Raw genomic sequence first — 17,500 nt, 5'->3', positions numbered from 1 at the left:
TATTTACTTCACGCTCTTTTTTTGGCGCCTTAAGTCCTCTGTCTTGTAAAAAGACCGACTCTTGACGCCTTTTCCGGATGAGCAGAATTCTATCGCTTTTATACTTTTCCCTCTTCTAGCTTTTCCACAAAAAAAGTGTCTGTTTTATCAAATAAGTTTTTACCTCTTTTTTTTTTTTTTTTTTTTAATACTTCTACAAAACTGACTATGTTTAAGGGCTAGGTCTGTCACCCTAGAACTATACGACCATTTCTTTTTTCGCTATGTTAACAACTCGCGTAACCTCTTACTCTGAATATGTGGCATCCATGTCTACCTCGATTTGTGGAATTCTTCCCAACCTCATATTTTCCCTGATAGTGAAGACCTCCATCCCGCATAGGTGGTTTTACCTAAGCCAAGACTCTATAGATTTTATTCCTTGTAATACAATGATAATTAAATAGGCCCATTTTTTTTTTCAGGACAACGACACTGCCTTAACAAAGCAATATATGCAAGAAGCCAACATTTCAATCTACTTCTTTATAGAGCAAGTCTGATCGAAGAAGTGATTTTCCTAATTACAAAGAAGAAAGTTTTGTGACCTAATATACCAAAGTTGCCTAAAACAGCGCAAGTCCCCTAAAACAAGTAAAATCAACTATTAGATTTTTGTCAGCAGACATAGACACATGCCACTTATGTGTATGTAGCAGAATATCAACAACAGCTAATTTACTTGCTCATATGGTTAACTTTTGTTTAACAAATATAGATATTATTCCATCAGACAACTGGAGCCCCAGATTCCCTCTGACCATTTTCTAAACACGAAATACTTCCATTGTTGCAGTTACACAAAAAACTGCATTGCGAAATTCTGCCCTAATCAGATCATTACAAATGACATCAGCTGTGTTCCCAGCCATTTTGCTTGAATCATGTAATCTTGGCAACTTGAAGCAATGCTAAAACGATGTATAATTTGAAGGCCAGGAATACCACGGTGAGAAATTGTTTTAGTGTCTCTCTCTCTCTCTCTCTCTCTCTCTCTCTCTCTCTCTCTCTCTCTCTCTTTGCAGCAAAAGCGTCGAGATGCTTTGAAACAGAATCGTTAAGCCATTGCCCCCTGAATTAAAATTATTAGTCGAATTCATAATTGTTCTTCATGATATATATATATATATATATATATATATATATATAGTATGTATGTATGTATGTATGTATGTATGTATGTATGTATGTATAACTGAATCAAGAAAATTTGGAACGTGATGAATATATAAATAAAGGTAGAAGTCATGAAGCAAGGTGAAACTATGGAGTGGGCTCCGAGATCTTTTGAATCGAGGTCCTTTACTTAGGAGACTGACATATATATAAGTCAAAAGATCTCGTAGCATACTCCATTGATTCACTTTTCTTCGTGGCTTCTACCATACCATATATATTAACAACGGGAGCGTCGACCCCGCTATTTTCATATTTGGTAGGCATTTAGCCATAGCGGAACGCGAACTGGTAACACTTTGTCCCTTCTCTCTCTCTCTCTCTCTCTCTCTCTCTCTCTTACTCTCTCTCGCAACCTCTCTCTCTCCATTCCATCAGGTCATCAAATCAGAGTTGGAGCTACAAAAATATACGTTATTCAAAGCAAAGTACTAATTGAATAATTCAGGTTCTCACAGGATAATTAATAGAATGATAACTCATAGTTCAATTAACTCACAGACAACCCCTGGTAAATAATAGTCTTAATCAGTAATAGTCAAACACCAATTATCTCCTCTCCAAAATATTATATTTCCCTCCACTAGGACACTTAGTCCCCTCACTAGAACACTTAGTCCCCTCACTACATCCGCCTGTTTAAAAGACAGGAGAACACACTAGTGAGCACACACAATTGTAAAGACAAAGTCAAAAGATTAAATGAAATAGAACATCTTTACAAAATATCAAAGTAAGAGACAAGCCATAACTTTGGCTAAATCACGGTAACTTACCCATTACAGCATGGAATATTCACACACTTTCAAAAGGAAACTCCTCGGCATACGCCATCATGGCTCTGCCTTTCTCGCACAGACCTCTCCCTAAATCTCCCCATAGTTTTGGCTAAAGATGCCATTATGAACGGAAGAGGCGCACATGTACACATGAATTCACACCCTTCGGTAACTGGTTGCAGCCAGTTATCAAAGGCACCTTGAACAATAGCCTCTCAAACTCACATACCTACAGGACGACCATTGACCTGCTTCGTAAGCATCTTAATATCACAACATCCCAGAAAAGAGTTATCAGCTTTCTTAAGCTGTTGATCGAACTCTCAGTATCTAAGGGAAGTTAAAAATGATAAGTCTGTACATTCCTCCATTTTTTATATATATACTATATATATATATATATATATATATAGTATATATATGTATATATATAATATAATTAATATATATATGTATATATATATATATATATATATATATATATCTATATATATATATATATATATATATATATATTATATATATACTGATATGGTTCTACGCCGAAGGCTACGGTAACTTACCTTAGGAAGGTGAAAGTTGAATTTGATAATGGGTTCAGGTAAAATCATGTGCAAAGATTTCAGTTAAAGGCCTTCTTCAAGGGGGGGGTGGGGGGGGGGGGGGGGGGGGGGGGGGAAGCAATTAGGTAAACACATAGGTTTCACTTTATTAATTACATTTACATTAGAAAGACATACACATCAGAAGACTGGAAATGTAAATAAAGACTGGTAAACAAGATTTACAAACAACTGGATAATCGAGAACATACCGTTACTTTGCTACAAGTGAGAACACACTCATAAGGAACCGAGGAATTGCACAGATGGTGCCAGGCAACTTGATTCTGGCAACACTGGGTATGACACTTACGTACGTTATATTCTAACTTTGAATAAAACAAGATCCAGTCTCATTATGGTAAACCACACTATGTAAAGGAAAGTAAATGTGTAAAAGAGTAACAGGGACGTGACTGACATAAGAACCTTGACTCGAACACATTACCTTCGTTGGGAGATGGATTCTTCGTCTTCAGGGGCGCCAGCGATGGAGGGTGGTGTTGATGGGTGTCTCTACAAAATTAAGAGAGGTTCTGAACAGCTATGTGGGGACAGCAAGGGGCAGCTCGAGGGAGCAAAGGAGGACTTCTGCCAGCGTTTTTGAAAAGCTTTTTCTAGCTTCTGTGATTGCCATCTTCAGGAGGTATTTAAGCTCCTCGACGGTGAGAAGGACCTTTGGGAGATATTTATCAGTGACTTCTAGTTTAGTCTGAGTTGATCCATTCAGAAATACTGGAGACAGTTTCCCTGTTTGAGTTTCTTCTCCTCTATGGGCTGGCGGTGGTTCTGTCTGTCTGGGTTCCTGCTTCGACGCGTATAACGGGAACAACTGGCGGTGTAGGGGTTGGGGGATTTTCAATAGGGGTTAGAGTAGCCATCTTCAACCGGGGTTCCGCGGAACCCTAAGGTTCCGTGAACGATCGCCAAGGGTTCTGTGAGAATTCATGTTTTATTTCATTATTTGTTATTTATAAGTATACATTTCTCTTCGTTAAACATGCCTTGAGAAATAGTAGGCCTATGATTTATTTTATCGCAATATATCGTGCAAGATCTTTTTCCTAAGTTTTACTAAAGGTAATTATTATAAATTGCTTACTTATATATATATATATATATATATATATATATATATATATATATATATATATATATATATATATTTCTAATTGACATCAGGATCTGTTCCACGCGTGATTATGTATTGATTATTTCTAATATATATATATATATATATATATATATATATATATATATATATATATATATGTGTGTGTGTGTGTGTGTGTGTGTGTGTGTGTGTGTGTATGTGTGTGTGCGTGTGTGTGTGTGTGTGTGTGGTAAAGTCTACCAGATACTGAAAATTTATTATTTATGAGAAGGACAGAATGTGTTATCACCACTGCTTTTTGCACGCCCAAGACTAAAATAGAACACAATTTGTCAGAGTAATCCCAATCCATAGTCGGGTGCAATTGGGTATTCAATGCCCATACGCTAGTATGCCCGGATTTCGGTGTATATACAAGGGCTACTAAGTTTCTGGCTTTTGAGACAAAGCATACCTTTATACCTTTTCACCAAAAGCTCCTATGGTCTGTGGTTAATATATATATATATATATATATATATATATATATATATATATATATATATATATATATATATATATATTGGGGTTCCTTGAGATGAGAAATATTGTCTCAGGGGTTCCTCAAAGTGCCAAAGGTTGGGAACCACTGGGTTAGAGGAATGATCTTAGGGGTTGGAGGAGGTTGAGGAGCGGGAATGTGGTGGTAAGGAGAAGGTGAAGGATTGGGAATATAGTGGCGGGATTGAGGAGGTTGGGAAAAGGAAGGTTGAGTGTTGAGGCGCAGGAGAAGGACTCGTCCATGGGTCGAATCTGGGGTTCGTTGCAGGTCTCCTGGACAGCGATGGTTGTCGTTCTCGAGGTCTTGCAGGTGGAGGAGGCATGCTCTTCATCTTCCAAATCTTTTCTAGTCTGGCAGGACATCCTTTAAACCAAGCATGGTGTTGCTGCTTACAGTCGGGGCATCGTGCGACACCATCTGTCGAACCATCATAATGAATTGTTCCAAAAGCCTTCTCTTTCTGTTGCTGTCATTGATAGGACTATTTTAATTTCATGATCACATTACTTTCAGATTAAAAGAGTCCCTGGAATAAATCAGAATATATTATGAAATTATGCTATGCTATGTTAGGTTAGGTTGGACAACTGTTCCTTGTACCATTGCCCTATTCTCCACTCAAGTTTAATGAGACCCATCAGTGACGTTTAATGACATTTAGACAGACAGACAGACAGACGGAGAGACCGATCAGCGTGACGAAAGAATGTACATGACCCTCCACCGATGGATGTAAATACTGCATATTTCGGGAATTTTGTTTTTAATCTTTCATAAATAGATCTTTTAAACGTTCCTCGAACGATTTCCCGTCCAAAAGTGGGACATGATATTTCATCTTTTATCTTTATATGATGAGAATTTATGATAAAACTTATGTAAACTCTATAAACATACTTTCTCAAATAAAAAAGAGAGAAAAGATATAAAAAAACTCCATGCTAACTGCAAACACTTGGGTATCTCAAAAGTAAATACGAAGATCATTCTTAACGGGAATCGGAAATGCTAAAACGTCTCCTTCAGATGCTTTAAGCATCGTGCCCTTGGGAATAAGGAGGAGCAGAAGACCGAAATAATCGCAAAGTTATTCATGAAATTCGGAAGCTGACAAGCGCCAAATTTCTCCCAAGACAATGAACGGAGCGAGTCGAGAAAGTCTGCGGAGTTAAACCACCGTGAATCACGAGGAATGACTCGGGACTAAGTTGTGTGCCATTAAGGGGAAATTGTTACGCCTGTTACTTTGTATGCTGCCTTATCAGGTACTCTGCAATGTACTCGACACAATAACGTTTCAATAACCTACTGCATAAATACATGAATGTAATTAAGATGGCGAATTGTGCCTTGTTCGTTGGATGCGTAATTGCGTCCGTATGCATACGTATGTCTGCTCATGAACATTAACTCTACGAGGCAGTAAGGTGCTTTAAAATTAAATGACGCTTTGAAAAGTTGAATCAACAAAGCGTATAAGTTACCTTCTACGAGGAGGCACATGCGTGTGCATATGTACATAAATGTGCTTACATCTGCGTTTACTTACAAAACAAATGTTTACATGTGTCTTCCAGCCATTCATTAAAGAAACATTTGCAGAACTACTTACTCATCCTCTTTAAGAAGGAAAATCGTCAAGATTTTCAGAATAATGTATTTCGTTATTTCAGATTGCGATAAACTATACTCTGTTTTTTACTATCTGTCCATCCGCATGTGGTGTTTTCGCATGGTAACACTGAGTTCTGGCCTTTAAAATACTGACACTATGTGTAAGTTTTAGGTAAATAAAAGGATATCTGGGTGTACATTTGCAACTGAAGTGTTTTAATAATTTACTGTATGCGAATTGCACCGTTAATATTCGAAATAGGATATTATTTAAAGCCCGGGACGCAGTGTTACCATGCGCAAACACCACAGGCGGATGGACAGATGGAAAAAAACAGAGTATAGTTGACGCTACGAAGGGAGGTGTATTAAATGAATCTTAATAAGTTGAATTAACGATACATTTAAAGTAGAAAGAAAACGTATATTTGGCTCCTAGTAGGAGGTAAGTGCGTGCGTACATGAATGTGCATTTGCCTGCGTTTACTTACAAACAAATGCTTACACGTGTCCTCCAATCAGTTAGTACACTCTTTAAAAGGAAAATCGTACAGATTTTCATGAGCCGTGGCCCATGAATCTTCCAGCACGGCACGGAGGTGGCCTGTCCAATAGGACACACGATTAAGGCTAACTTTAATCTTAAATAAAACAAAACTACTCAGGCTAGAGGGTTACAATTTAGCAAGTTTGATGATTGGCGGGTGGATGATCAGCATACCAATTTGCAGCCCTCTAACCTCGGTAGTTATTAAGACCTGAGGGCGGACAGAAAAAGTGTGAACGAACAGACAAAGTCGTCACAATAGTTTGTTTTTTTTTTTTCTACAGCAAACTAATAAAACATAAAAGCAACATCGTAATTAGGTATTCGACTATGTGCTTATTTTCTGCTTAATCCAACAATAAAAATTTCAGTTTAACTCATTGGAAATCTGATAAATACCTTCCATATTAAACTGTCATTTAAAAAATAAATTAGTTTCTTTTATGACGAAAGAAATATGAAATATGAAGGGGAAAAAAGGCACAATGGAAGCTAAGAAACGACAAGCAGACAAATACACAAATAGACAGAGACAGACCAAATGGTCCATCCTAAAATATTATTTAGTCTAGGAGAAAGGAATGAGCAGCCATTTATCAAAGAATATAGTTATAACAAGAAACATAAATCGAAAGCTAATAATGCGATAATATTGTGTGAAAGATAAGGAAGAAAAGCTAAAAAAAGTGGATAACAAATGCGAGAAATGTAATGATACTTTGAGCTTCATTAAAATTAAGGTAGTGACCATGATAACAGTGGAGTAAGTAAATGATTTTAAAAAGCTCAGTATTATGAAATATAGAAAAAAAGGTAGGTATATTTTCGAGGCCAACAAGTAAAAGATACGCCGAAGTTTCTTCGGCGCAATCGAGTAATCTGTATAGCGTATATTCTAGGCCACCAAAAATACATCTATCATTCAGTGGTCTGGGTATATACTGTACGAGCCGCGGCTCATGAGACTCTCAGCCGGCCATGATGGCCTGTGATATTGCGTTGCCAGACACACGATCATAGCTAACTTTATCTTTTAATAAAATAAATACTCCAGAGGCCAAAGGGTTGCAATTTGGTGTGTTTGATGATTGGAGGGTGGATGATCCACATACCAATTTGCAGCCCTCTAGCCTCAGTGGTTTTTAAGATCTAGAGGGCGGACAGAAAAAGTGCGTACGAACAGACTTTTCTTTTTCAGAAAACTAATAAAACATAAATGCCACATCGTAATTAGGTATTCGACCGGATGATTATTTTCTGCTTAATCGAGCTGCAAAAATTGCAATTTAACTCATTAGAAATACTGATACATACCTCCCATTTTAAACCGTCCTTTAAAAAACGAATTAGTTTCTTTTACGACAACAGATAGTACTTTATCAAAATAAACCCCTGAAGAGTAACGAAAACAACACCCTGTAATCAATATCAAACGAAAAGAAAAAATAAAATAAAAAATAAAGAAACAAGACTGAAAACAATAGGAAAGATAGAAGTGAAGGAACAGCCGCCACCTCAGATCATTCACAAACAGCTGTCCTCTTTGCCAGCAACTGGGAGCAGTCATGCTGTGAAACAGCAAGTCCGTAAGAAACTCTGATAAGAGCCACGCGTCCATTTCAAGGGACGTCCGCAGGAGGGGAGGGGGGGGTGTTGAGGGTTTGGGGAGGGGTTTGGGGAGTGGGGGTACAGGAGGAGAAAAACTGAAGAGGAGGAACAGGAGGAGTAGGATAAAGAGATGGAATGTGAAACACAGAACAGGAAAGGAAGAGGGAAGATAAACAGAAGAAATGAGAAAAACAGAAGATGAAGAGGAAGGTAAAGAGAAGGAATTAAAGAAAAAATAAACAGACGAGGAAGAGGAGGAGTAAGATAAAGAGAAGGAATGAGAAAAAAAGAACAGGAGGAGGAAGATAAAGATAAGGCACAAAAAAACAGACGAAGAGGAGGAAGAGGAGGAGTGGGATATAGAGAAGGAATTAGAAAAACAGAGGAGGAGGAATAAGCGAAAGAATAGAAAAAGAAAAAAAAACAGACGAGGAGGAAGACGAGAAGTGGGATAAAGAATAGAAATGAGAAAAACAGAACAGATGAGTTGGAGGATAACGAGAAGGAATGAGAAAAACTGAACAGGAGGAGGAGGATAAAGAGAAGGAATGAGAAAAACAGAGAGGATGAGGAAGATAAAGAGGAATAAAAAAAAAAAAACAGACGAGGAGGAGGAGGTGGAGTAGGAAAAAGAGTAGTAGAAAAAAAACAGAAGAGGAGGTGTACAATAAAGAGTAGGAGAAGAGGAGAATGACGAAGAGAATGGAGAATTGATGCTGACGAGAAAAACAAAGTAGCAGAGAAGATAAGAGATAACTTGGATAAGAAGGAATAAAGAATAGATGGAAGAGAAGAGGAGAATATGCAAAAAAAAAAAAAAAAAAAAATTGGAGCTAAAGAGAAAACAAAATGAAAAGAAATTAAATAGATACGGGAGATTGTGGGTTTGTTAAATTGTTAAAGTACGTGACTAAGCAGAGGTAAAGTTAAGAGAGCCAGCGGAAAACTAACATCAGTAGGAGAAGCTTAAGGAATGGGAACAATTATAGCAGCATGCGAGACACCATTACCGTCGAAGAGAACAGGACTAATGTGCAAATAAAGCATTGATAAAAGAAAGAAGACAAAGATAAATAAATCGAAAAAGGAATGGAAGGAAGCAAAAATAAGCACAACGAACACTCAAAAATCTATAAAATCTCTAGTTAAAAGGGATTAAAAATTACCATTTTTATTCAATGTTTCGTGAAAGAAAAAAGAAAAAAAGAGGGTTCACAAGAAGTTATACTGACAAAACTAAACCATGAATCGTCAGTTTGAGTTCCTTTGAGTTATTTTTTTATTTATTTATTTTTTTTTACATTAGATACTAACTCCGTAAAGTCAAATCCCAAAAGGGAACCTCTTGAACGAAATGATGTTGTCAGTTCTAGCAACCGAAGGTGCGTAAAGAAATGAAATTGCTAAGTCGTAGGCCTCTCTCTCTCTCTCTCTCTCTCTCTCTCTCTCTCTCTCTCTCTCCATTTGCCTTTCACTGGTAGAGGGAAAAATAACACAGGACTAGGTTTATGTTATGCACTAAAAAGTAGGTTAATAATGCTCTCTCTCTCTCTCTCTCTCTCTCTCTCTCTCTCTCTCTCTCCATTTGCATTTTATTGGAGGAAGAAAAACAAGTCTAGGTTATTACACAGAAAGTTGGTTAAAAATAGTAGATGGGTCTCTCTCTCTCTCTCTCTCTCTCTCTCTCTCTCTCTCTCTCTCTCTCTCTCTTTCCAATTGCTTTTCATTGATGGAAGAAAAAATAACAATGTTTACGTTTTTGCACTAGAGGTTGGTTAAAAACAGTCCATAGGTCTCTCTCTCTCTCTCTCTCTCTCTCTCTCTCTCTCTCTCTCTCTCTCTCTTTATGTTTGTTTTACTTTCCAATTATTGGTGCAGTGGTTTATGCAACACAATGTTTAATAACGACAGAATTCCTTAGCCACATTGTTAACTTTTCTGATTAACAGTCGAGAAATGTTTCTGTTACAAGGAAAGTCATGATGAAATAATTTGCTTCTGTTTTTACAAAAGGATAAATTTCTAAACTTTCATTTACTGCTGGATAAAATGCATTATGTGAAATAAGGAACACACGAATTTCAGAAAATGAAAGCCTTAATCAAGTGACTGGTGACGCTTTCTATGACGTATATGAATCTCTATATAATAACTTCGCGAGGAATTAACAACGTTGTCGCTTTGTCTTGCTGAGGTTTCATTCATTTAGTTCTAGTTCAGAGAGAGACGGGGGGTTGGGTGGAGGGGAGAAAAGAGAGAGAGAGAGAGAGAGAGAGAGAGAGAGAGAGAGAGAGAGAGAGAGAGAGAGAGAGAGAGAGAGAGAGAGAGAGAGAGAGAGAGAGAGAGAGAGAATTTGGGCTGTCTTTGGGAATATCTTGCACCAATACCACGCCATTGAAATCGGATTGAAATAGTGATTTATTCCTTTCTAGGAAGGAGTCACACCACGTCAATGGCAATGGATGTAACACATTTTCATATACCAAATAGCCTTAAAGGAGTGCTAGAAAGTGTTAATTTTTTCCGTATCTGTAAACTCTCTCACTAGCAAGAGATTTCGCGTTCGAATCCCGTGAGAGAACGGAGTAGAAAATAGTTGGAGAAAAGATGATAGGAGCGAGCGTCATATCATATACCATCCCATCAATATTAAACCTTAAAGAGCTGCCAAGTTAAAACCATTAAGCTTTTCTTCATGTTTTATGGCATGGATCCAGAGACAGACGTACAGGTCTTAATCTGGCCAATTATCAAGAATAACAGAAATATGAGTAGATGAGAGAGAGAGAGAAGAGAGAGAGAGAGAGAGAGAGAGATTGTTACTGGCTCTAGCAATGCCAGATGCCTATTTAATATTGCGTTACTCGAGTGTGCGCAGACCGCCTCAGGTTTTTCACATTAACATGAATGAGAAACATTTCCTTTATAAACACTTCATTAGCCACACCTCATTACCTCTGCTCTGGCAGTAAACGCTGAAGAAAGAGTCTGGAAGGAATAACTAAGGAATTAGGCAAGCTGTGACGAGTGTCAGTGGCTGGTAGCAACAGTAGAAACTAGCAGGTAGATAAAAAAAACTTTAAATGCAGTATCATGAGCAAAACGAAAAGAAAGAAAGAGACAGCCATTCAAAATAGGAAACGCAAGAGAATAAAAGTGACAGGATCTACTTAAATTAACTTCATAAAACAAGTTAGCATTAGCAGTTCCAAAGTCCATTACTGAAGAATAAACAGGATAAGCAACGGGCAAAAATAATAGTAACATTCTTCAGTGATATCGAGTTTTCAATCCGGTGGTAGCCTCAACCACGGCCCATGAAAATGGCCTGTGGTGGCGTATGTTGTTGGTACTTATAGCTCTGCCAGAAGTACGATTATGGCTAACTTTAATCTTAAATAAAAATAAAAACTACTGACGCTAGAGGACAGCAATTTGGTATGTTTGATGATGGGAGGGTTGGTGATCAACATATCAATTTGCAGCCCTCTAGCCTCAGTAGCTTTTAAGATCCGAGGGCGGACGGACAAGCCAACGCAATAGTTTTCCTTTACAGAAAACTAAAAATCCTGGCAACTTCATCTGCCGCAAGATTTAAAACAATATGAAAACAACGTAAGTGTGAAGGAGAGCATTGCCAGATTTAGCATTAGTTGAAAAAAAACTGAATTAAAAGACAAAGTGAAATTAGAATGAAAAAAAGGAGATGGATAAGTGGACAAAAATGCGGGAGTAAGATTTCTCCAGTGATACTTATCTCGTCTAAAAGTTATTGCGAAGATGCAAAGATGAGTCTCATGTGCAGAAAACTTCCTCAGTCGTGAGGTGTTCCTACGCGATATGAACCACTCACAAGTGTTGTATATATATATATATATATATATATATATATATATATATATATATATATATATATATGTATACTCACATAAATACTTGCATGTATGTATGTATAACCCTACATGAATACACGCACACCCACACACGCTATAAATAAATATATATATATATATATATATATATATATATATATATATATATATATATATATATATACATATATATATATATATATATATATATATATATATATATATATATATATATATATAAAGTGAGAGGTGAGGGGAACATAAACCAACCTGTTGTAGAAAGTGGGGAAAATACCATAAGTGAAGCCTAAAAAGCAAGAGCAATCTCGCTGTTAATTATGGAACAGGATTCCACCATCGACCACATTTCACTCGGCCAATTCCTCCCCTCGCCATCCCCATTCACAGGTGGAATAGAAAAAAAAATCGATGTGTCCCACACGACGCATCAGAAACAAAAACAAACTGCAACTTTAAAAGGTCAAGTCTGCAGCTCACAGCTCAAATGTCAACGGTGCATTTCCCCTTACGTAATCCCACGCTCTTCTCCCTTTTCCCTTCTTTATTCTTTTTGTTTTCTTTCGAATCTTTCCGGCACTGATTAGAGAGGGGCGTTTGGTTTACCCATTCCGTCTGCTCTAGTTTAAAAGATGTTGCAATTGAATGATTCGCATGCATTTTGTGAAGCGGTAGTAACTGGGTTAAAGGGATGTGATTGCAAGACTGCGCTGATATTTGTGTGGCCATTTTCCGGTTTCTTTCCTTCAATTATAACTCTGTCTAAGTAAGGGTATTTGATTTTCCTCCTCGTCGAGACTCAAGAAACGTTACATAATTGGATAATTCATATGTCGTTTTTATGAAGTAGAAGACAACGAGGGTAATTTCCGCTTGCCGGGGAATAAGAGGAGTTGGCCGAAAATGGGCGACTTTATTAAGAGAACAAAAACGATTGATCTCCTGAGGCGAAAGAGATACGGTAAAAGAGAAAAAAAATGAATTATGGATAACTCCCTGAAACATGAAAAAAAGGAAAAGTCCTTTACGTCATGTGTGCCCTTGCTGAAACTGTTTGTGCGTTTTTTAATTAATTACGTTGGTTTCACAAAGTTTGGAACACAAACAGAATTTGAATATATAAAAACTAGAATTTCATTCGAACTGGCTTGTTGAGGCTAGCTTATGGACCGCGTAAATGAAACAGGAGCCAACGGACGCGGATTGAGTAGAAAATATGGGTAAGAATCGTATGACTGAATTTGGTATTCCAATGCTATTTTTGACAGGGCTGAACAGAGAGGGCTTCGTATCCGGGTTCGATTCGACTTTTTTCCCCCCAATTTTTGTTTGTGATAGACAAAAATTGCACGTTCGTTTTCTGTTGCCTTACGTTTCCCGTTCTTTTATTTTATTTTTTAGATATATTTTATCTGTCTATTTGTCTGTTTATTGAGCTGATTTTGTTTTCAGTACCAGAAAGCAGTGTTCATTTAATATGCTTATGTTTCCACCTCTCAATTTCTTTTACATATCATTGGAGCGCCTCAATGGCGTGATCGGCGTGGTCTTGGCCTGCCACCACTGTGGTAGCGAGTTCAATTCTCGGGCATTCCACTGAGTGGTTAGAGACGTGGTTCGGAAGTCACGTAAAGCCGTCGGTCCCGCTGCTGAATAACCACTAGTTCCATGCAACGTAAAATCACCATACAAACAAACAACATATATCATTTGTTTATTTGTCACTGATAGATTATTCAGCCACACGTTAACATAGAAATAATGTAATTAGCTGTACGATGGAATTGATTCATTTCGTCTTTTTCCATACTGATCAAACAGTATTTTATCATAATTGATATATTTACTGATAATTCATACCATATAAAGATCATTCAGAGGTGAAAGGTGAAGAGACCATTCCCCTAAGTCAAGGGAGTAAGATTAAAACAACGAGCGCAACAAGGATGGACGTAAACTAAGAGAGAGAGACTCAAAATAAACATCTAAACTTAGTAATCAACTATATGTAGACAGGCGTTCGTTTTTGTGGCCTCCTGAAGACGAAGCTACTCTCTCAGCGTGAGGGTCTGTCTCTGCACCCCTGTCATGCATAAACTGATGACGTCAGAAGGTGGTGAGCCGCCCCTCCACCCCCTGTCGTATGTTGAATTTTCTCGTCTTAATGTTCTCTTCTGAGATCAGATATACAGGATATCTTCCTAAGCCTATTGGTCTTACCTTGGCAGTAAGATTCACCTTGGAGCTCAAAATAAGGCCAGTCAATGTAACAAGCCTATGCCTTCCGACGTATCGTATACTCATTCCAGCACTACAATACATTATCCTATTTACAGCAAGGTCAACAATCAAGTTCATCTTATTGAATATATTACAGTGGTGCTAATAATGCAGTGCCTCCTGTCAGTTACACTCTGACAATTGATCTAATATTTTCCTGAAGAGAGCGACCAAATTTGCTGAACAGCTGCACCAGCACGCAGTTAATACGCTTCGCTGTCGAACTTCTCAGGTGGATCGTGGAACAATCACCCAGAGGATGTTGTGTAACTGGAACTTCAAAAGTTCAAGCGAAGATGCAGCTCATTCCTACCCTAAAACAGTTCTCCTTCTATTGTAATAATTTCCTTACGTTGCTTTGCATTTATCTATTTATTTGTTAGTTTAGTCATTTCATAATAACTCATCCCTTCTTTCGGTATTCCAGTTACCTTCAAATGACAGCATATTCTTGAGAAGTTTGAATTTCAAGTCAATTGCTCCTGTAGACTTGTACTATATAAATAAGGTTCATATTCTATAATGTACAGTTTTCCTTTTGTTTAGCGCTGAGGTTAGCATTAGCGCTAACCTCTGATGAGCTAGTCGGTAAGTGTTTTCTTCAAGTAAATTACCACTGTTTCTGACAAGACTGAAAAGTTGGTCATTAGCTCTTGTCCTTTGCCTAAAATCATATTCATCCTTTGGACATTAGTTCACGCATCCTGTTTGACCTTTTCTTAATGATTTAAGGTTCTCAATTATTTCATTAAATTTACAGCTTTTGGAGCTATTTTATGATATCGTGAAATTAAGAGATCTTATATATATATATATATATATATATATATATATATATATATATATATATATATATATATAGATGTATGTATGTATGTATGTATGTATGTATATAAAGAGGATTTAATTATCTGAAAACAATGCATCTTATTATATGCGAATTCCTCTTGAGAAATAATGGCAATGCAGACGTTTCTTTCAGTACATCACGTAATGAATATGTATATATATATATATATATATATATATATATATATATATATATATATATATATATATATATATATATATATATATCAAATAACATAGTATCTAGGAGAATTCCCTCAGTATATCTTGAATTTATCAGCATCACATGAAAGAGCAGTTCACTGTAAGTAAATGGTCTTTAATATAATATTATTGTGGAAGAATTTAGTTTATCAATTCCGTTTATCTCCGTTTCGAAATAATTTATTTCACCTGTCTCCAACAAGCATGCTTTAATGCTCGTTGATTTGTTTATCATTACTAGCAGGCGTCAAAGGAAATTGTTATTACGATAATCTTCATTATCAACCAAGCTTCGACTGCAGCAGGAAAAGCAGAAATCATACTTCTGAAGTTCTCACGAGTTAGTTAGATAGAAATATGTTTAATATCTGCTGTGATATTTTCCTTACTGTTATTTTGTTAAACTTCTTTAAAGGATTACAACATTATCCATACAGTTTTAGTCGGATATAAACCTGAGGTGCTGAAAGAAACGTGATGATTCGAACTAATTTTTTTATTATTATTTATTTATTTTTTTTTTGCTCTATCACAGTCCTCCAATTCGACTGGGTGGTATTTATAGTGTGAGGTTCCGGGTTGCATCCTGCCTCCTTAGGAGTCCATCACTTTTCTTACTATGTGCGCCGTTTCTAGGATCACACTCTATTATTATTATTATTATTATTATTATTATTATTATTATTATTATTATTATTATTATTTTGACTGGGTGGTTTTAAAGTGTGTGGTTCCGGGTTGCATCCTGTTTCCTTAGGGGTCCATCACTTTCCTCACTATGGGAGCTGTTTCTAGGTGTACACTCTTCTGCATGAGTCCTGGAGCTACTTCGGCATTTAATTTTTCCAGGTTCCTTTTCAGGGATCTTGGGATCGTGCCTAGTGCTCCTATGATTATGGGTACAATATCCGATGGCATATCCCATATCCTTCTTGTTTCTATTTTCAGGTCTTGATACTTATCCATTTTTTCCCTCTCTTTCTCTTCAACTCTGGTGTCCCATGGTATTGCGACATCAATGACTGATACTTTCCTCTTGATTTTGTCAATCAACGTGATGTCTGGTCTGTTGGCATGTATCACCCCATCTGTTCTGATACATTAATCCCAGAGGATCGTTGCTTGATCGTTTTCTATCACTCCCTTAGGTTGGTGCTCGTACCACTTATTTCTGCAAGGTAGCTGGTGTTTCTTGCACAGGCTCCAGTGGAGGGCTTTTGCTACTGAATCATGCTGCTTTTTTGTACTAGTTCTGTGCAAGTGCCGGATATTTGCTTGCTATGTTTTTTATGGTCTCGTTTTTCATATTACACTTCTTGCATATGGATAAGATGTTATTCCCATCTATCATTCTTTGGACATATCTGGTTCATAGGGCCTTGTCTTGTGCCGCAGTTAGCATTCCTTCTGTTTCCTTCTTGAGCTCTCCCCTCTGTAGCCATTGCCATGTTTCATCGCTGGCCAGTTCTTTAGTCTGCCTCATGAACTGTCCGTACATTGGTTTGTTGTGCCATTCCTCTGTTCTGTTTGTCATTCTCCTATTTCTGCTATCTCTGTATATATCTGCGTCTTGGTCTACTTTTATCAGTCTTTCTTCCCATGGACTCTTAAGCCACTTGTCTTCATCAGTTACCAGATATTGCCCCAGTGCTGTAACCTCGATGTTGACTCAGTCCTATATGCTTAGTAGCCCTCTCCTCCTTCCTTTCGTGTTATGTAGTCTATCTGTGTTTGCTATTGGGTGTAGTGCTTTGTGTATTGTCATGTGTTTCTTAGTTTTCTGGTCTATGCTGCATAGGTCAGGTTTCGTCCTGCGCTGTATCTGATTACTGGTATTGCCCATGTGTTTATGCCTTTCATCATTATTATATGGAATAAGAACAATATTCATATGGTATACGCCCGCAAGGGGACCTTTGACTTGAATTCCAATCTTCCAAAGAATATGGTGTTCATTAGAAAGAAGTTAATGGGAAATAAAGAGAGAAGAGATCAATTATTAAATAAAAATAAAAAAAATAAATGAATTAATGAATTAATAGATTGATAAGAATTGTAAGTAAATTAATAAAATGCCGAGAAGTTATACTTAATTTATATTTACATATTTCTGACGTATCCTTACAACAAAACTCAGGCGGTAATTGCAGCGTTCTCTTTTGCATCCCGAATTAAACAACGCATTAAGGTGCGAACACAATACTGACGGCATTCCGCCCACGTCTTCAAATCACCGAGTGTGATTTCTGTTTTGGAT

Source organism: Macrobrachium nipponense, chromosome 20 (assembly GCF_015104395.2).
Source record: "Macrobrachium nipponense isolate FS-2020 chromosome 20, ASM1510439v2, whole genome shotgun sequence".
In the NCBI taxonomy this organism is placed as follows: domain Eukaryota; kingdom Metazoa; phylum Arthropoda; class Malacostraca; order Decapoda; family Palaemonidae; genus Macrobrachium; species Macrobrachium nipponense.
This window is presented reverse-complemented; position numbering follows the sequence as displayed.